Source organism: Zingiber officinale, chromosome 5A (assembly GCF_018446385.1).
Source record: "Zingiber officinale cultivar Zhangliang chromosome 5A, Zo_v1.1, whole genome shotgun sequence".
NCBI classification, from domain to species: Eukaryota; Viridiplantae; Streptophyta; class Magnoliopsida; order Zingiberales; family Zingiberaceae; genus Zingiber; species Zingiber officinale.
In genome coordinates this window covers 25839791-25862483 of record NC_055994.1, presented here as the reverse complement: position 1 = coordinate 25862483, position 22693 = coordinate 25839791, and the positions used below count along the sequence as shown (strand labels likewise).

At 44.1% G+C, this 22693-nt stretch overlaps 1 pseudogene; it reads left to right on the top strand.

The window, feature by feature from the left end:
• The first annotated feature begins 16625 nt into the window (after nucleotides 1-16625).
• LOC121982713 lies at nucleotides 16626-21681 on the top strand (annotated as a pseudogene).
• The last annotated feature ends 1012 nt before the right edge of the window (nucleotides 21682-22693 follow it).

Here is a 22693-nt window from a genome sequence, read left to right as displayed (position 1 = left end):
AGCCTTCAAGCCTACTTCCTTTGGCTCTCGTCCCTTGGATGCATCCAAGCCCGCGGCTCGTCCCCAATGCCATCCTTCGCATATGCCTCAAAGTCGCTTCCCTCAGCCCTTGTCTTTGCTGCCTTGTCCACAGTCCCTCGAATGCTCCATCCTTCACCGAACCTGAAACCATCAAGCTGAGACATATGTGTATCCTGCAAACCTGCACACTCATATACACATATCAAATACAAGGGTGAACCTAACTTAAACCCTTTGCTTAAACACCAAAACACATGGTCACACGGACCATTGGGATTGCTCCAACAATCTCCCCCTTTTTGATGTTTGGCAATACGTTTAAGTTAGGGAAAACAAATAGCAAATAAACATGCTAAAAACAATGGACTTACTATGCCAAGGCTACACACTTGGACTTACAACGCCAAATGGACTTACGTTGCCAAGGCTATACACTTGGACTTACACTGCCGAATGGACTTACGATGCCAAGGCTACACACTTGGACTTACACCGCCGAATGAACTTACGTTGCCAAGGCTACACACTTGCACTTACACCACCGAATCACAAACAATGCAATATGCATTTGAACCTATTCCAAGGCTCCCCCTACGCAAAGCCACTTAAGGTTTTCCCAACTAAACCTTACTTCTCCCCCTTTGCCTAACATTAAAAAGCTCCAACAATATCTAAATTGTTGAAAACTTAATCATCAAATTGACCCTAAACTCATTTATTTATTCCCCATGGATCTCATACACATATACGAGCTGACCCGGTCAAAATCTAATGCTGAAAACAATTTCAGACTGGTATCAGTCGATTGCCGGAAGTACCAGTTGACTGCCCTTATGAAAATGAGCTTACAGAGATATTTTGTGCTCAAAAATACTGTTACCAGTCGACTGCTAACTGTAACAGCCGACTGGTACACTATTTCTGCAAAAATTAACCTTTTCTAACCAACTTCAGAAATGCACCAGAAATTCCACAGACCTCCAAAAATTCTCAAATTTTGTGGAGAGACCTATTATATCAATGTCTACTTGGGGAAAATATATACAAAAATATATTTATCATAAATACCAAGATTGATACAAGACTCTAAACGAGCTAAATAGTTCAATTGAACCTTGACTTAAAATCCTAGTTTTGGCTTCCTCTAGATGTATTTGCTCATACTAACTCACAATGCATCTCTAGCATTAGTTTATATGGCATCTATACATCCAAAATCAATTATCATGTAATATGACCCCAATGTCATATTCCTTGAATGAAACATAACCCATGTATGTCAATTCCCTAGGTTTGAGACTCAAGTTCGTCTCCAAACCATTTGGCACACTCCATGGCTCCTCTAGACTCCCAAGTAAAACTCACTTGAGATTCATTTGTCATAGATCCCAAATTGACTCTTTGAGCTCCCCCTGAAGCTCTTAGCCTTAGCCACCTCCCTAGGTGACTCATCAACAATTGCTAGGCCACATCGGTGCACCTCCAGTGACACTTAGCCTACAAACCTAACCTTCTTAACCTTGGACACCTTGTCCTTGGTTAATTTCTCCTTACCTTTAGATGGATTTCCCTTACCATTTATTGATTTCTCCTTCCTATAGTCATATGCAACCCTAACATAAGACTTTACCTTAGCATTAGAGACATTAGATCGGTATCCCAAACCCGATCTATCATTGTTGGGTTTTTGACTACCCAACACCATGCTTAACCCTCTAGATCCAACATTGAATCTATCTAGGGTTTTCTCCAATTGATCAAGCTTTGCTTTCAAAGCTTGATTTTCCCTTTCTAGGTTCCTAAACCTAGAGTTAACATATCCACCATGGATATTCCTAGACCTACCCACTTTTCTAGGCATATATCTCCCCTTCTTGGGATTAATGCCTTGGGTCTCCTTTGGTCTAATGTTTCTAGAGTTATCATGAATGGGTTTCCTAGGGTTATGATTGACATTTACCCTACTCCTATCATGATATTTGAAATCAAAGTTATGCATGGGTAAATAATAGCAATTATTTTTAGCATGCATGGGTGTATAAGAATTAAACATTGAATTGCAATTCAAGTTAGGGTATACCTCCCTTACCCTTGAAGCTCCCCCTTGAACTTTTCTTCTTCTTCTCTTTCTCCCATTTCTTTAATTATGCAAGCTTCTTGATCTCCCTCTTCTTGGGGCATTTTGTGTGGTAGTGTCCCTTCTCCCCATATGTGAAGCATACGACGTGCATTCTCCTTCCTTGGGTTTCTTTATTCCTACAACCATTGTTAGTGTTTAAATTAACTTAAATGGGTTTAGGATTTACCTTCTTCTTACCCATTGGACACCTACTCTTGTAGTGTCCCTTCTCATTGCACCTGAACATACAATGTGATCCTTTGACTTTGCTTCGGTGGAGGTGCTCACTAGGTTGACTTCTTCCAAGATTTCTTCTTCATTCGTCTTGGACTCTTCTTCAACCCTTGAGGATGTAGATGCTACCTCATCTTCCTCCTCCACACTTGTGGATGACCTTTATTCATCCTTCTCCTCCTCAGAAGTTGAGCACTCCTCACTTTCTGATTGCTCCTCCTCTACTTGAGCTACTAAGCCGATCTCCTTGGGCTCTACCTCTTCATGTGTAGGCAAAAGTTCTTCTCCTAGAACTTTCTTTACCTTACTCCACAACTCGTGGGCATTGTTGTATTCACCTACACGACTTATCACGTTATAAGGCAAAATTTCAATCAACATTGATATTACCTTTGAATTTTCCTCTGATCGTGTGGTTTGCTCCTCCGTCCAATGTCGTGGTCGGAGCTTCTTCCCTTTCTTGTCATTCGGGACTTCGAATGGTTCTTCCACAGCCATCATCATGCCCCAATCCGTGTCGAAGAAGTTCTTCATCTTCACCATCCAAAAGGTGATGTCCCGTAAGCTTCCTCCTTCGAACTTCGACGGTTCTATTAAGCCGGTCATCTTCTTGTATTTGCTCTTCTCGGCGATTAGTTCGGTGAAGTGCAACCTTGGCTCTGATACCACTTGTAGGATATCGGTGGTCGGCTTGAAGGGGGGTTGGATAGACGGCACCCCCAAATACTCGCTTCCTACAATGTTAGCTTGCGCAGCGGAATACAAACAAAACAAACAAGCTAAAGAATAAAACTAAGAAAGGAAATATAAACCGCTAACACGTTTGTTTAACGTGGTTCGGAGATTAAGGCTCCTACTCCACGGTTGTCCGTAAGGTGGACGATCCCTATCCATCGGTGGATTAGCCCCCGGCAAACTCCGGCTACTCAAGAAACTCCTTGTGGATGAAAAAACCTCACCACAATACTCACAAGCACTTGATAACTAGTAGACTACTAATTAGACTCTAACCAATCCAATTTCATAAGAGATAACCAAGCTCCCAAGCCTTGGTTATATAGGTCATGGGTTGGAAAACCCCGCCTACCAGTCGACTGTTAAAATCATCAGTCGATTGCCCTCTGTGGAAATTTGACCGTTACATCTCAACGGCTCGATACCAGTCGACTGCTAAAACTATCAGTCAACTGCTCCACATTGGTCGAGCGAACAGAAGCATTCTGTTCGCTCCTAGTCGACTGCCCAGTCGACTACATCATTCGACTGTTGTTTTCACCAGTCGATTGCTACAGTAATTGCTACAGTACTGCTACAATAATTGCTACAGTAACTGTTGCAGTAAAACCCTAGACCTAGGATTTTACCCCGAGTACAATCTCTCATGCACTCGTACCCTCACAATTCACTTGATCATTCATTGTAATCTTGACCTTTAGCCTTCAAGCTTACTTCCTTTAGCTCTCGTCCCTCGAATGCATCCAAGCCCGCGGCTTGCCCCCAATATCATCATTCGTGTATGCCTCGAAGTGCTTCCCTCGGCCCTTGTCCTTGCTGCCTTGTCCACAGTCCCTCGGATGCTCCATCCTTCACCGGACCTGAAACCATCAAGCTGAGTCATATGTGTATCCTGCAAAGTTGCACACTCATATACACATATCAAATACAAGGGTGAACCTAACTTAAACTATTTGTCCAAACACCAAAACACATGATCGCACGGACCATTGGGATTGCTCCAACATATAATTTTTACAATCCAATTCATTTTGGAAATGATTGACTTAGTCTCACATATATTTTTTATCATCAGGATAAATCAAAAAATATAGATGAATCCTTATGGATAGTCCAACCTCACAAATTTATCAAACTCCTCAAATGTAATTAGTTCTGAGTGAAATTTAAACTCCCATCGCCAAGAGAGCATGCCCCACCTCTTGTATAGTTGGTGCGCTTTAGACTATAAATTAATACATCTAAATCCGATCCTAGTTACATACTCATGTCCGTTGCGCTTACTACCTAACGCATAGTGAATATACTTATATTTGTCGCACACACCCACACATTATGGGCAAGTCTGTTGAACTGTTTCAGCTATGGCTATGAAATTGGCCCGCACGTCCACTAAATTGGTGCATTTTAAACTACAAAACAAATGCACATCGATTTTGGATATAAGTTTATAAAGATATATAGTTTTATATTATTAGATTGAAACTGATAGAATGAATTCCTATCATTGTGTGGATTACCCACTGAAGAGTGATGATCACTTGTAATGCAAAATTTATCATTTTGATATCCCAAAATATTAGTACTGCTCCAAATAAGTAGGCCATGGCACGCAACGTTACCCTCGTTTAATAATCCAACCAATGTATGCAAAGACCTTGGATAGAAGAACCGACCCTTAAATTAGATTTCCGATGCCAACTAAAAAAAAAAATGGACCTTTAATGGAAGGTTAGTAGGTCAACTGACCCCTTTGATAGGTCGGCATACTAACACTTCGACACAGAGAGATTTACAAAGACAGTGGTTCTACTAGGGACGAGCTCCCTGAGCTCTCCAATATGAGCTCCCCAAGCTATCCCCATTAATGCTCTAAACTCCCCGAGCTTCCTATGTTGAGCTCCATTCCTCAAGCTTCCCATTTTACTATGGCCTTTGTATGGCTTATGATTATAATTTAGAAGTCATAACCAGACAGGCCCCACAATTCCTATCTGGCTCTACCACAACTTATACCTCCATGGCCCACGATCTCCCCAATCCAACGATTAGGAGGCAATGGGGGGCAAGGAGGTTTTAGGGTTAGGGTTTAATTAGATATATAGAAGCAGTTAACATTTTCATTATCTATTATTGTTTCATTACTTGGCTTCCATTGCACCATTATGACTTAAGTATTAGAAGAGCTTTGTCGAACAACTATGGCATTCTTTGATGTGTGTTTCCTCATGTGTAGGATGATCTTCATCCCTCAGTAAGCCATCTGCCTTATCGTCCAATAGATTTTAGTCACATCACACTTCAGTCTTTTCTATATAATTAATTTATCATCTGCCTCTGTACAATTTATCAACTACCGTTCAGAGGGCACTGAAATGCAATACTAAATATGGTTTGCTTCTAATGAGGAATTCTATAGTGGTAGTACAGTTTATCGATGATATTGTTGGCTCAAGCTATGCCAAAAAAAAAAAAAATTGATAAATCATGTAGCATCGAATCTAGGATATATATCGATTTGACTCCATAAAAATTTTCTATCGACCATCAGCACAAACATTTACGCTAAATATAAGTGACATATACAATGATGTGAAATTGGCCACACCTATGATTTGGCCCAACCCAACTTGATCTATGTCATCTCTGACACCACCCACCAAAAATGGATCCTATCATATTAGGGCATCCATAATGGCGTTAATGCCTTAGGCATTAACGTCGACGTGGACATTTTTTAGGATATTGTAGCATTAACGCGTTCAAATCTTTGAATGTGTTAATGCTACAGATTCATTAAAAAAAAAAAAAATATGCATTAACGCTTTCACACGTTCACAGCGTTGCAGATGCTCTTAAGGCCTATAACCTACATGTATGTCAAGCTAGGCAGAAGTGGTTCGAGTCGAAGGTTAAGTTGTGGTGGGCACAACACGAATCTAAACTAAGCATAGACGTACGTAGGCCGGGTAAAATCCACGTGTCAGACTCAACCAACAATAGGAAAAAAAAAAGAAGATAAGTTTCAATAATCAAAAGGGATAAATATAACTTTGAATAAAAATAATTAATTTTAGCATAAGATTACAAAAAACAATTTTTTAATATATATATATAGAGAGAGAGAGAGAGAGAAATGTTATGTTGGGCGACGCTTTGTGCGCGACCGTGAGCGACACGCAGACGTGGCACCGCAAGCTCGGTTTCACTACAAATAAAATAATCCATGAAAGTTACTCTCTCCCTTTCTCACCTTTGTTCAAAATTTCGGCGTCGCTTATTACCAAAAATAAAATCTCCCTCGCCGCTCTCTCTCTCTCCCTCCCTCTCCCTCCCCGCTCTCTCTCCCTCACTCCCGGTCCCCTCCGGCGTCCGTCCTCCGGGCGACCTGACGCTTCCCCGGAAAGTTCAATACTTTTGGTCTGGATCGCCGCTCCCCCCCCCCCTCGATCCCTCCATCGAAACTCGTCCCTCGCGCTCCCGGCCGGAAAGTTGCTCCGACGTCTTCAATCGCAGGTCTACTGTGAGATCCTACCACCTCACTCCAATTTAATTTCTTAATCCACACCGTTATTACCTTGTGAAATCGATATAAAAATAGTTGTAATAATTGTATAAAGATTCACCGCGGCTTTGCTCCCATTTCTAACCGTTGCATCAACTACTACGACTGATGAAACCATGCTTGTAGGATATGACTTGGTTTCATCGTGGTAGAAGGTCGGAAGGACTTATGCTACGACCTGGATGGTCGACGACTCCAACAACTGCCTGCTCTCCGATGGACTTTCATTTGCTACTACAAGGTGTAGCAGCTTCATGGGGAGGAAGCTGCTACAACGTGTAGTAGTTAACTGTGCATGAAGCTGCCACACCTTGTAGCAGCTACCTTGTCATTTTCTAGCAGGGATTAACGTACTCGGTACCCATAGTTTTCATATTGTCTTTATCAACCCGATTCAAAAAATATTCTTAAAAAAAATTTTCACTGCTTCAGCACCTTTCCTGCTATAGATTGATTGGAATTCTCTCTCCTTCGCTCACTCCGTCTCCCTCGTCTTCGTCGAAGGTCGTCCGGCTGACCACTTGGGCCCCTGCCGGGAAAGTGAAAGGCTCCAACAACCTTGTAGCAGCTACTACAAGGTGTGGCAGCTTCATGCACAGTTAACTGCTGCTTCCTCCCCATAAAGCTGCTACACCTTGTAGTAGCAAAATGAAAGTCCACCGGAGAGCAGGCGGTTGTTGGAGCCTTTCACTTTCCCAGCAGGGGCCCAAGTGGTCAGCAGGACAACCTTCGACGAAGACGAGGGAGACGGAGGGAGCAAAGGAGAGAGAATTCCAATCAATCTGTAGCAGGAAGGGTGCTAAAGCAGTGAAAAAAAATTTTAAGAATAATTTTTGAATCGGGTTGATAAAGACAATATGAAAACTATGGGTACCGAGTACGTTAATCTCTGCTAGAAAATATCAAGGTAGCTGCTACAAGGTGTGGCAACTTCATGCACAGTTAACTGCTACACGTTGTAGCAGCTTCCTCCCCATGAAGCTGCTACACCTTGTAGCAGCAAAATGAAAGTCCACCGGAGAGCAAGCGGTTGTTGGAGCCTTTCACTTTCTCGACAGGGGCCCAAGTGGTTAGCCGGACGACCTTCGACGAAGACGAGGGAGACGGAGGGAGCGAAGGAGAGAGAATTCCAATCAATCTGTAGCAGGAAAGGCGCTGAAGCAGTGAAAAAAATTTTTAAGAATAATTTTTGAATCGGGTTGATAAAGACAATATGAAAACTATGGGTACCGAGTAAGTTAATCTCTGCTAGAAAATATCAAGGTAGCTGCTACAAGGTGTGGCAGCTTCATGCACAGTTAGCTGCTACACGTTGTAGCAGCTTCCTCCCCATGAAGTTGCTACACCTTGTAGCAGCAAAATGAAAGTCCATCGGAGAGCAGGCGGTTGTTGGAGCCTTTCACTTTCCCGGCAGGGGCCCAAGTGGTCAGCCGGACGACCTTCGACGAAGACGAGGGAGACGGAGGGAGCGAAGGGGAGAGAATTCCAATCAATCTGTAGCAGGAAAGGCGCTGAAGCAGTGAAAAAAGTTTTTAAGAATAATTTTTGAATCGGGTTGATAAAGACAATATGAAAACTATGGGTACCGAGTACGTTAATCTCTGCTAGAAAATATCAAGGTAACTGCTACAAGGTGTGGCAGCTTCATGGACAGTTAACTGCGACACGTTGTAGCAGCTTCCTCCCCATGAAGTTGCTACACCTTGTAGTAGCAAAATGAAAGTCCACCGGAGAGCAGGCGGTTGTTGGAGCCTTTCACTTTCCCAGCAGGGGCCCAAGTGGTCAGCCGGACGACCTTCGACGAAGACGAGGGAGACGGAGGGAGCGAAGGAGACAGAATTCCAATCAATCTGTAGTAGGAAAGGCGCTGAAGCAGTGAAAAAATTTTTTAAGAATAATTTTTGAATCAGGTTGATAAAGACAATATGAAAACTATGGGTACCGAGTACGTTAATCCCTGCTAGAAAATGACAAGGTAGCTGCTACAAGGTGTGACAGATTCATGCACAGTTAACTGCTACACGTTGTAGCAGCTTCCTCCCAATGAAGCTGCTACACCTTGTAGCAGCAAATGAAAGTCCACCGGAGAGCAGGCGGTTGTTGGAGCCGTCGACCATCAAGGTCATAGCATAAGTCCTTCTGACCTTCTACCACGACGAATCCAAGTCATATCCTACAAGCACGAATTCATCAGTCGTAATAGTTAATGTAACGGTTAGAAATAGGAGCAAAGCCGCGGTGCATCTTTATACACTTATTACAGCTATTTTTATACCGATTTCACAAGGTAATAACGGTGTGGATTAAGAAATTAAATTGGAGTGAGGTGGTAGGATCTCATAGTAGACCTGCGATTGAAGACGCCGGAGCAACTTTCCGACCGGGAGCGCGAGGGACGAGTTTGGACGGAGGGATCGAGGGAGAGGGGGGGGAGCGGCGAGCCAGACCAAAAATATTGAACTTTCCGGGGAAGCGTCAGGTCGCCCGGAGGACGGACGCCGGAGGGGACTGGGAGCGAGGGAGAGAGAGAGAGCGGCGAGGGAGATTTTATTTTTGGTAATAAACGCCGCCGAAATTTTGAACAAAGGCGAGAAAGGGAGAGAGTAACTTCCATGGATTATTTTATTTGTAGTGAAACTGAGCTGGCGGTGCCACATCTGCGCGTCGCTCATGGTCACGCACAAAGCGTCGCCCAGCATATCAAAACTCATATATATATATATATATATATATATCTAAATCATATAGTTTATTCTCCATATTTTATGTTTCTTCAAATATTTGTTTTCAGTTTTATATTTTTACTAGTTTTTACATTTTTACATTTTAATATTTTTAAGCTCAGTAGGCCTTGGGCACGGGCAATGACCAACTGGGCTTGGGTTGAGGCTGGGTCTTGGACTTGGGCGAATGTGCAATATGTAGGTCACAGGCTATGCTAAACGTGGTCCATGACAAAGCCTATCATGCTCGGCACTGCTTTCACCAAAGAGTGCCAAACGCCTAAATACATTTATAAGTCTAGACAAGGTCCATTTACACCATTATGCTGCCTCGCCCAAGTTAGTATTGTTCTTGATAATAGCTGCTACTTGTCCCCTCGGTTGGGTCTAGTGGCTAGTATATGAGGTATTACCATAATAAGATCTGGAGTTCGAATCTCGGCAAAGTCGAAGTAAATACCTTCCTTATGTGCTAGTCACTATTCCAAAGGCTAATAGCCGCCGGTGATTTACCTCCTCCGTGTTGGTCTTGGGACAGATTGACGGGGGACGTTGGGGGTGAACGTATTCGCCTTCTACCATAATTGATAATAGCTGCTACTTAGATTTCTTTTCGAGATTTATAAGCCTTTGAAATCTCAACTTTCAGAAAGTGGCCTCGTTGTAATCGAAGATTTCATAACGTAGAAAAAAAAAAAGCATTGAGACAGATCAAGTCAACTGTCTCAAGTTAAAACCAAATATTATTGATCCTGTCCGAAATTTAAGTTAGACGGATCGCTAGATGAGGTGGATGAAATATTGATCAAATTACGATGTCTTGTAGAGGGGTATGCTAAGATGACTTCTATGTTGATCAAGTCGTCAAAAGTCCTCTGGTCAACGCTACCTGCAGCCAGTGACTGGGCTACCCCGGTCCCTGATACCCCGAGGCTTGAGGCAGATCCAACGAATATATAAGTTACAGACTAAGACCTATAATAATGAAATGTATATATAACATGAACGGAGAACGTACCCTGGCCCAGGGGGCGCCTTCGGATGGGACGCTGCTCGAGTTGTCGTGGCCCTAAGCGTATATGAATAAGCCGGATGAAGAGTTGGATCTGACGGCACCTAGTCGAGCATGACGTAAATCTGGAAGACGACATGCAGGTCGGAACCTCGCTTGCCACGCCGACCGAGATATGAAATTGGCACACGGGCTGGGAAATGAAATCGACAAACAGGCCGGAATATAAAATTGGCACGTAGGCAGGGATACAACAGACACGTGCAAATAAGACAACGATGCGAGGATTGGAATGTAGCATCGGCTCGAAGGCCGAAATACAGCAAAGACGGAGCAGTATTAGATCGGAATCCACTGGCGATGAGGGTCTGGAGGCCCGACCCACATCGAAGGCACATGACAATGCGGACAGTCCGGAGGTGGCCTACGAGGAGGTGATAAGAGAGGCAGTCTTGTGACGTCCTGGAGAAGACCACTGGTGAGGCAGCGCTTAGTTGTTCGGCGATCTGAAGGGCGACGGCCGGCAACTGTGGGCGCCGGTGTGCCAAGGGAGAGGGAAGAGGTAGGAGGCGGCAAGGCTGACATTGTGGGTGAGGTCGAGACGATGCCAGTGCAGTGTCGTGCGGGTTTTCCTGGCAGCGGAAGAACCCAAAGCCCTTTCTCCTCCCAAAGGCAGCGACCCCTTCAAAGAAGAAGACCTTCCTTCTTCTGTTGGATGTGGATTGAAGGAAGAAGGTGGCTCCGACGTTGGGGATGAGAGGGGAGAACGAGGCGTCGACGAGGAGGGTGGCGGCACGACGGCTGTGGCGACGTCGGCCTGGAGAAGAGAAAGGAAGAGGCAGCGACTTCCTCGCATGCATCTGTGTGGCGGCCAGGGCACAAAGAGGCGGTGGTGCCGCTCGGCGACAGGGGAGAAAGCGACAGCCACGACAGTGGTGGCGTGAAGAGGGAGAAGGGAAGGCGTCGTCGATGTCGAAGGAGGAGAGGAGATGGTGACCGGAAGCGCCTGCCGGCCATAGGAGTGGGAGAGTATAAGAGAAGGGTGGTGGCTCACCGGTGACGAGGGAGACGGTTTGGCGTCCTCTCCACTGTGGTGGCGGTGAAGAAGGCCCCCCCCCCCCCCCCCCCCCCCAAAACCCCTGCCTCTTTCTCCATATTAAAGCCCTAAATAGTGTAAGGATAAAAATACCGCTCCCTCTCCTCTTTATTCCCCCTTTGCCCTTAAACTATATTCGTATCACAAGTCTTCCCTTCAAGTGTAGTCGAAGGAGGTGCAAGTCTGACTGTTTAGACCCAACCAAATGAAGAACGAAATCCCTCATAAATGCAGAGTCAGATCAGCGTGTCGAGCAAGCAATCAGTCGAATTCCAAGTGAGAGCCTGAGCGATACCGAGCAAGCGATAGATCGGATGCCGAGAGGAAGATCGAGTGATATCAAGCAGACGGTCGGATGATGCTAAGCTGAGTGATCAGGCGATTGCTGAGCGGGTGGACTAGAAAACATCGATTACAATAGTAAATCACGACCGGGCGATTATACGAGTGCTAAGCAAGATGTAAAAAGGGTGTTGGCCAAGTAGCAAAAAACAATGTCGAGCGAGTGGAAAGATGAAGGGCAAGGGGTGTTGAGCATGCGATCGAGAAAATGTCAACCGAGCTATAGGGAGAATGTCGAGTGGGTCGAAAGACAATGGGCGAGTGGTGTCGAACGCGCGACAGAAAAAAATGCCGACCAGGCAACAAAGATAATGTCGATTGGGTGGAATGAGAACGGGCGAGCGAAGCCGAGTGCACGATCGAGAAAATGCCGACCAGACAACAGAGATAATGTCGATCGGGTGGAATTTGAACGGGCGAGCGAAGCTGAGTGTACGATTGAGAAAATGTCGACCAAGTGACAATAAATCGCAACCGGACCATAGAGAGAATGATGGACGAACAAAATCGTGAGCACGACCGAGAAAAATGTTGACCAAGAGACAGTAAATCACGACCAAGCAATAAAGAGAATGATGGACGAACAAAGCCGTGAGCGCAACCGAGAAAAATATCAACCGAGCGACAATAAATCACAACTGGGCAATAGAGAGAATGATGGACAAGCAAAGCCGCGAGCGCGATCGAGAAATATGTCGACCGAGCTACAGTAAATCACGTCTGAGGCGACCAGGCAATAGAGAGAATGATTGACGAGCAAAGCCATGAGCACAACTGAGAAAAATATCGACCGAGCGACAATAAATCTCGACCAGGCAATAGAGAGAATGATAGGCGAGCAAAGCCGTAAGCGTCACCAAGAAAAATGTTGATAAAGAGATAGTAAATCGCGACCGGATAATAAAGAGAATGATGGACGAGCAAAGCCTTGAGCGTGACCAAGAAAAATATCAATCGAGCGACAGTAAATCACGACCGGGGCGACCGGGTAATAGAGAGAATGATGGACTAGAAAAACCGTGAGTGCAACCGAGAAAAATATCGACCGAGCAACAATAAATCGCGACCGGACAATAGAGGGAATGATGGACGAGCAGAGCCGTGAGCGCGTGATCAAGAAAGTGTCGATCGAGCGACAGTAAATCGCAATCAGGCAATCGCACAATACTGACCGGGCAATAGGGAGAACCCCGAGCGGGCAACAGGGCGATGAACGAGCGATGTCGAGGGCGCAACCGGAAAAATGTCGACCGAGCGACAGTAACTCGCAACCAGACGGTTGAAAATTGTCAACCGGGTGACAATAAACCACGACCGGCAAGCGAAAAATCTCGACCGAGTGATAATAAACCGCGATCGGGCGAGCGAAAAATGTTGACCGAGTGATCGGAGAATGCGACCAAGCGACCCAAAAATGTCGACCGGGCAATAGGGAGAACCCCGAGTGGGCAGAAGGACGATGAACGAGTAGTGTCGAGGGTGCAACCGGAAAAATGTCGACCGAGTGACAGTCACTCACGACAAAGTGACCGAAAAATATTGACCGGGTGACAATAAACTGTGACCGGGCGACAATAAACCGCGACTGGGCGAGCGAAAAATGTTGACCAAGTGATCGGAGAATGCGACCAAGCGACCCAAAAATGCCGACCAGGCAATAAGAAGAATGTCGAGCGGGTCGAAAGACGATGGGCGAGCGGTGTCAAGCGCACAACTGAGAAAATGTCGACCGAGGTAACTCGCGATCGAACAACAACGATGAGCGAAACGCGAATAGTGAGTGTCGGGCAAAGCAAGTGTGATGAGTGTCGGGCAGAGCCGCGAGTGAGCAGTGAGTGCCGACCGAGCAATAGCGATGAGCGAAAAACTAAATGGTGAGTGCCGGGCAAAGCGACGAATGAAGCAAGTGGGATGAGTGTTAGGCAGAGCGGCGAGTGCGGTGAGCCCTTGACTAGGGAGTAACCCGACCAACTAGTAGTTGAGCGTGAGAGCTTGACCGAGAGGTCGTTGATCATGAGAGCATACTCACTTATAACTCACATTGGGGCGACAGTCTGGAGGCATGAGAGCATGCTCACTTATAACTCACACTGGGGAGAAAGTCTAGAGGCGTGAGAGCATGTTCACTTATAACTCGCGCTGGGTGAGAGTCTGGAGGCGTGAGAGCATGCTCACTTATAACTCGCGTTGGGGTGAGAGTCTGGAGGCGTGAGAGCATGCTCACTTATAACTCGCACTAGGGAGAGAGTCTGGAGGTGTGAGAGCATGCTCACTTATAACTCGCGCTGGGGCGAGAGTCTGGAGGTGTGAGAGCATGCTCACTTATAACTCGCACTGGGGCGAGAGTCTGGTGACGTAAGAGCATGCTCACTTATAACTCGCCTTGGGACGAGAGTCTAGAGCCCGACCGGGAGGTTATTGGTGATACTCCGGTCTGAGACCGGTGGCGATACTCTGGTTTAAGACCGATGGCGATACTCTGGTCCAAGAACAGTGGCGATACTCTGGTCTGAGACTGGTGGCAATACTCTAGTTTGAGACCAATGGCGATACTCCGGTTCGAGACCGGTGGCGATACTCTGGTCCGTGACCAGTAGCGACAACTCGATCCCGAACGGGGGAGATAAAGATCCAATAAGCTTGTCCAAGACCAGTGAAGACTGCTCGACCCCGAACGGGGGAAATAAGCCCTGAAGTCCGTAGAAGCGAAGCCTGTAGCAATATGAGGGAACAAAGCCTTTATCATACATGATAATGGGGTGGTGTCGACCGACTAAGGATCTGACCTGATCCCTCGACTCCCAAATGCCCGTGAAGTCGAGGAGAGAAATAATGTCAATCCCCTAACTCCCAAATGTCCACAAAGTCAGGGAGAGAATAATCTGAGCCCTGACCATCAAAGGGAGTGAAGCCCATAGCAATATAAGGGTGCAGAGTCCGTAGCAATAGAAAGCAATAAAAGGAAGTAGAGCACCGTGGGTGAAGGGAGCAAAGCCTGATAGAGGAGTCGTGCCAACCGACTGAGGGTTTTTCTCGGTCCCTTGACTCCCGAATACCTGTGGAGTCAAGGAAAAAATATAATGGAAAAATTAACCTATCGGCCAACTGAAGCTCTAACTCAATCCCTCGACTCCCAAATACCCGTAGAGTGAGAGAAGAAGATAGTATATTCGTCAAGATCCTCCGGGACTATGATAATGGTAGATAACCGCCTGATGTCGTCCATTTTCACATTCCAGAACAGGTGGAGAAGATTCCCACAGACGACGTCAAATTGATCCTGTGCGGAATCTGAGTCAGACAGACCACCGGGTGAGGTGGATGGAATGTTGACCAAATTACGACGTCCCGAAGGGGTATGCTGAGATGACTTCTATGTTGACCAAATCGTCAAAAGTCCCCTGGTCAATGCTACCTGCAACCAGTGATCGGGTTGCCCCGGTCCCTGGTACCCCGAGGCCCGAGGCAGATCCAACGAATACATAAGTAATAAACTAAGACCTATAATAATGAAATGCATATAGAACATGAACGGAGAGCGTACCCTGACCCAGGGGGCGCCCTCAGATGGGACATTGCTCGAGTTATCGTGACCCGCTTGACCCGGAAGCGTAGATGAATAAGCCGGATGAAGAGCTGGATCTGACGACACCTAGTCGAGCATGAGATGATATGCAGGCCAGAACCTCGTCGTGCTATGCCGACCGAAATATGAAATCGGCACGTAGCCCGGTATACAACGGACACGCCCAAATAAGACAACGATGCGAGGATCAGAATGTAGCCTCGACTCGAAGGTCAGAACCCAGCAAAGACAAAGCATGATCAGATCGGAATCCACTGTTGGCGAGGGCCCGGAGGCCCGACCCACATCGAAGGCACACGATAATGTGGATGGTCCAGAGGTGGCCTACAATGAGGAGATAAGAGAGGCAGTGTTGCGGTGTCCTGAAGGAGACTGCTGGTGAAGCAGCGCTTGGTTGTTCGGTGATTCGAAGGGCGGCGGTCGGCGGCCGGCGGCTGTGAGTGCCGATGTGCCAAGGGAGAGGGAAGAGGTAGGAGGAGGCAAGGCTGACGTTGTGGGTGAGGCCGAGACGGTGCCGGTGCAGTATCGTGCGAGTTTTCCCAGCAGCGAAAGAATCCAAAGCGCTTTGTCCTCCCAAAGGCAACGACCCCTTCAAAGAAGAAGACCTTTCTTCTTTTGTTGGCTATGGATTGAAGGACGAAGGTGACTTCGGCGTTGGGCCTGAGAGGTGAGAAAGAGGCGTCGACAAGGAGGGCGGCAGCGCGACGATTGTGGCGACCTCAGCGATGTCAGCATGGAGGAGAGAAAGGAAGAGGTAGCGGCGTCCTTACGTGTGTCTGTGTGGCAGCCAAGCCGTAAAGAGGCGGCGGTGCCGCTTGGCGACGGGGGAGAAAGCGGCGGCCGCAACGGTGGTGGCATGAAGAGGGAGAAGGGAAAGCGGCGTCTCTTCCCCCCCCCCCCCCCCCCTCCTTCTTCAACAGCCCTAAATAGTGTAAGGACAAAAATGTCCCTCCCTCTCCTCTTAATTCCCCCTTTGCCCTTAAACTATATCCGTATCAATTACACTGGCCATTAATTGCAAGTAGTAGTGCTTATCAACTACCACGTACCGATCAATTAAAAATCAACGTATTTAAATCGATCGAACCAGTCGCTCAATGGACCACCATGTTATGCTAGCACTTTTCATGAATATCGTGATGGTTTTAAAAGTAAACAGCTAGCTAGCGATCGAGTAAAGTTCGGAGTGATAACGAACTAGGAAGAAGAAGAAGACCCTGCTTCAACAATGGAGCAGTACATCATTGCCTTCCTCCTCTCCACCTTCCTTCTTCCTTCCTCATCCCATCACTACACCGCCTTGTTCAACTTTGGCGACTCGATGTCAGACACAGGCAACGTCCGCATCGGCCGGCTACCTTACGGCATGACCTTCTTTGGACACGCCACCGGCCGGTGCTCGGACGGACGCCTAGTCATCGACTTCATCGGTATACGTCAAATTAAGAGCTAGCAGAGTAAAAATTATTAGTGTCGATTAGTTAAGTAATCAGGATGCATGGTGGGCGTTTGGCAGCTCAGGACCTGGGATTTCCACTGCTGCCTCCGTCGAACGAGAGGGAGTCGAACTTCAGCAAGGGCGCAAACTTCGCGTGGGTGGCGGCCACCACGCTCGGCTTCGACTTCTTCAACGAGCGAGGGCTGAGCAAGGGCCTCTGGGTCAATGCCTCCGTTTACGTCCAGGTCGACCGGTTCGAGAAGCTCTTGCCCTCCATCTGCGGTGCTCCGCAAGGTGCTAGCTGGCTCCACCCAAAGTAATTAGCTTCTTTAACAGACCGCATATATATTTAATTTGAGCTGATCGAATTAATGATTCATGCCGACGGCGGCGCCAGACTGCAAGGATTTCCTGGGCAAGTCGCTGTTCATAGTGGGCGAGTTCGGGGGGCAACGACTACAGCACAGCTTTATTCTTCCGCAGGTCCATTGACGAAGTCACCACCTTCGTGCCCCACGTCGTCCACGCCATTTCCGACGGCGTCGAGGTAATTAAATTAACTAAGTCGATATATGGAACTAAGAATTCCATTGATCGATCGCATATATATATATGCATGCGTGTGCGGTTGCAGAGGTTGATCGGGCTCGGGGCGGTGGACATCATCGTGCCGGGGCTGCTTCCGGTGGGATGCTTCCCCTTGTACCTGACCAACTACCACACGCCGTACAAACAAGACTACGGCCCTAAGACTGGCTGTGCCAGGAGATACAACGCCCTCTCGTGGCTGCACAACGCACAGCTCCGGCGAGCCCTCGACGATCTCCGGCGAAAATATCCAGCAATATCCCTCCGATACGCCGACTATTACTCGCAAATCTTCGATTTCGCCATCAATCCGCTGAAATACGGTGAGTCTAGCTTCTAATTAATTCGATCATTTAAATTTTTCATTAATTAAGAAAAGACATGGTTTAATGCGTTACTTGTTAGCCTGCGTCATTGCTAGCTTTAGGTTGAACTGACTTTGTCAGAGACTAATTATAACCAATCACCCACCTCGCCTGAATTGAAAGGGAGGGGTGCTTTCCGCACCCCTCTGAACACGCCCCTTGCCTGTCACATCTTCAATTTTCCATTTATACCCTACCCTTGCAAGCTGATTTTGGTTCCTTTTTTTTAGTTTTTTTTAAAGTTTTGTTAATTTTTTTATTGGTTTTGTTTTATTATTTTTTTTTAAAGATTGGAAAGGAATTTTATCAATTTTTTTAAGAATTGGAAGAGGATAATTAAAGGGAGGAGAGATTTTGGAAGAATGATGTTTTGATATATGTAAGGATTGAAAGATAAATAATTTATGAGAGTTGTTTTTTTGCATCCATTTTAATACATTTTTTTTCACCCGTCTCCAATTTTAATTTTATTTATGTTTATACCTTTTTATTGATTTAGTTTTATTTTTTTAACTAGATTTTTTATTTTTTTTATTAGTTTTATTTTTAATATTATATATATATATATATATATATATATATATTTTGAAACTAATAAAAATATTAATACTTAATAGTAAATACATTATAGCTTATAAATAAATATTTTTTTCAAATAAAAAAATATTAATCCTAATTAGTCTCATTAATTATTCTTGGATAACTGACCCAGTCCCATGAAAGTTTTCTACCGGCTACAGGTTAAATCAAGAAGTGCACATCATCTTTTAATTGGACCTCTCATTTGGAGAATTTTTTTTTTGCAAATATGTATAGTTGGGAATTAAACCACGGGTACCTAAGTAATAATCTGGATGTCCTATCGCAGCATCATAATCCGGGGACGGAGCCAGGTCTCCTGACCCACAAAAAAATGAATCAGGGGATGGACCATTCCTAATTGTGGTTGGATCGTGACCACGATTCGACCGTAATTGATTGCGATACCTTCTTATGTTCACTGTCTCCTCCAAGTTATAGTTTGGGTCGGAGCGGATGGCTGAAGGCCGCCTGAAAGCCGTCGGAGGTGGGCAAGTGGTCAGGTTGCTGAGCGCCGAGCGGGAGCGACTTTCGGGTGGCCTCCGATCGCCTTCTCCGACCCAAACTATAACCTAGATGGGACGGTGAATCCAAAAAGGTATCGCAATTAATTACGACCAGATCGAGGTCAAGATTTGGCTGCAATTAAGGGTGGTCTATCTCCTTATCTATTTTTTTGTGGACTAGAAGATCTGCTCCCAGGGACATGTAATAATACACAAAAAAAATACAAGTAAAGGAGTTCAAATAACTTGTTATTAAAGAAGGAAGATGGGTAGAAAGGTCATTTCAAAGGGAGACAAAAGGGGTTATGTCAGGGGAGGGGGGAGAAGCAATTTACATTGAAAGGGAATATGTAGCCCTCTAGCTATGGTGAAAAAGAATTAAGTTATTATTCAATTATTCGTAGTTTCATCCCTATTTATAGTGTATTTATCATATTTTTTTTCTCTAAATAGAGATCGTAACCATAGGATACTGAACTTCTGGACAGTCCATCGTGAGCGCTTCCAGTGAAAAACTTTCATGGGACCAAACTAGTCTCCCTAGATTCAGTGTTACCTAAAGTATCATTTTAAAGTGAAGATGTAGTCGAGGGAATGTTGCAACTGTTAGGTCTTTTAAATTGTTAACTAGACATTCATTATTTAAGGGTCGAATTTCAACTGCAGTGCATTATAAAAAGTTTTCTATTTCTTGATTTACTCCGATGGTCAGTGGAAAATTTATTATGATCAAAAGAATTCAAATATCTCCATAATAATATAATATTGTTCACTTTAGGCCTAAACTCTCATGATTTTATTTTTAGACTTTACCTAAAAGTTTCATTCCAATGGAGATATTTTTATCTTTTTAAATTATGATATTTTTCATATATTTTTAATATGGGATTTTAATTGTATTTTCAATAATCCTCTACTCAAACAAAGGATCAGCATTGCTCTCATAGTCAGGATCTTCCCTTAAGCATTTAGTCACTCTTGACCTATTCAGGGCTTCCTCTCAAGCATCTAGTCACTCTTAACCTATTCAAATCTCCCCTCAAGTATCTAATCATTCTTTGGTCTGCTTAGGGCCTCCTCTCATCTTTCGTTCAAGGCCACCCCACATGGCTCAATTTGGACTATGGCTTTGGCTCGTGCTTCTACATGCGGTTAGTTTGGTGAAGAGTAACCTTGCTCTAATACCTATTATTATGTCCAAAAAATTTCACATAGCTCCATAATGGTATGAGATTATCCACTTTCGGCCTAAATTCTCATGGATTTATTTTTGGACTCTACCAAAAAGTCCTCATGCTAATGGAGATATAACTACTTTTAAACTAATGATCTTTTGCATATCTTTGTAATGTGGGGCTTTAATTGGATTTCCAAAAATCCTCCCTTCAAAGAAGGATCACCATTATTCTTATGGTCCGGACTTTTCCGTAAGTATCCGATCATTATTGACCTGCTCTGGGCCTCCTCGTGAGCTTCTCATCACTCTTGACCTGCTTCAGACTTTTTCACGAGCATCTGATCACCCTGACATGCTTTGGGTCTTCCCTGCAAACATCCTATCACTTTTGACCTCCTTCAAGCCTTCTCGCAGGCATCCGATTATTCTGACCTGCTCTGAATATCCCCGTAAGCATTTGTATTCGGTCACTCTTGACCTGCTTCGACCATCCCCGCAAGCATCTGATCACCTTGACCTACTCTGAACCACCCCACAACTTTGTTCAACGTCATCACAAATGACATTTGGTCTGGATCATGACTCTAATATCATTTATTATGACTATAATATTATTTATTAGCACTAAAAGAATTCAGGTGTCTTCACAATGACATGATATTATCTATTTTGGACCTAAGTTCTCATAGTTTTATTTTTATGCTCTATCTAAAAGATATCATTCTAATGGAGGTATTTTTATCCTTTAAACTCATGATATTTTTCATATTTTTTTAATATAGGATTTTAATTATAATCTTAATAAAATTTTTGTAAGATCGGATTGATCACCTCCAAGGTTAATAGATTTGAAATGTTAAGCACCTGAATTAAAAAAATATAAATTGACAAATAAATTTGAATCTTTAATAGTCGTTTGATAATTCATTCTATTAACTGATCGGGTGTTCACTTGGTTGGTGCAATAATCATTTGTAAAAACATAAATTAAAAAACTGAACAGACCATTATGAAAGATGGTATTTCTCTGACTTGACTTCACTAACAATCGATCCTTACTCCCTTCTATAATTTTACTCCGGATAATAGTTGTTTGATAATTCGAACGAATCGATCATGTTATAAATTTTGCAATGCATTGATTGTGCAATTCGACAAAATCCTTCAAAAACGCGAGAAGGACATGGAATAATTGAGGTCTGTCATGTCGATCCTTATGAAACGTACGTGATGCAAAATTGCCAATTGCAACAATATCGTGCAATTTCAATGATTTAATTCGGTTAGTTAACTATACAGATTGATTAAAATTGACAGGGTTTACTGCGGGAGCATTGAGGACTTGTTGTGGAAACGGCGGCAGGCTTTACAACTACGACCAAAGTCGGCGGTGTAACGATAAAGGGTACACAGTGTGCGAGAACATATCGACGCACGTGAGCTGGGATGGCATCCATATGACGGAGGCAGCCCACCGTGTGATCGCCAGTGGATGGCTTTATGGCCCCTTCGTCGATCCTTCTATTTTGACAACCTCCTCCAACACGTAGCCTGCCAATTGTTTCCCTTCCTTCCAGAATATACGTGGACCGTGCCGATTTCAGCTTTTAATATAATAATAGTCTGTCAATAATTCTCTATGAATTTAGATCGATATTCATAGATAATTGTTTCAAAGTAGTTATTATGGTTGAAAATAATAAATAATGAATAAATAAAATTAACTTCGAGATATTTTAAATACAAGAATTTCCTTTCTAATGTACACCATTACTTATGTTTCAAAGAATTAAAAAAAATCTTTAATTAAGATACTAATCTATAGCACTAAACACGACAAACATTTGAATGATAAATAAATAGGTTTAAAGTATCTATTACATGAGAATGAAATTTTCTAACATATGATGGGCATACGAGAGTTGATGCACCCATATTAAAATATATAAATAAGACAAGTCATTATATAAATAAGACATGGCATGATAGGAGAAATTTTGAGGAATGCTTCAGGTGTAGCATTAAAACTAATGGGAGGTGGAGAAACTCTATCGTCAACTAAAGGGTTAAATGCGTTAATCTAATTTAAATATATTATTAAATATTAAAAAAAAGATTATTAGTGTAATTGACTTGAGTTAAGATTAACTAGGTTGATTAATCTTGAATTGATTTGAGCTTGAATTTTAATGTTTTATAAATATGTGAGAGGAAAATCTAAGTGGGTCAAAATTTGACCGAACACTTAGTGACCAAAAGTCCAACGGGAAGGTTAGCAAGAGGAAAGTCCAAGTGAGTCAAAAGTTGACTGAACACTTGGTAATCGGAAATTCAACAGAAATGTTGGAAAGAGGAAAGTCCAAGTGAGTCAAAGGTTGACCAGACATTTTGTGAAAAAGCCATGGCAAGTCAAGATATAGGTAATAGGAAAGTCCCAACAGATAATAGATGACTAGATGTTAGACAAAGAAAATTCTGATTGGTTGAGTCAATTGGATATCAAGCAAGACGCGAACTCAACCTTCAAAAGGTTGAATTTAAAGCTACTAATCAATTGGCAACAGATAGCAATCAATTGGTGAACCCTAAACTCAAATTCAAAGTTAA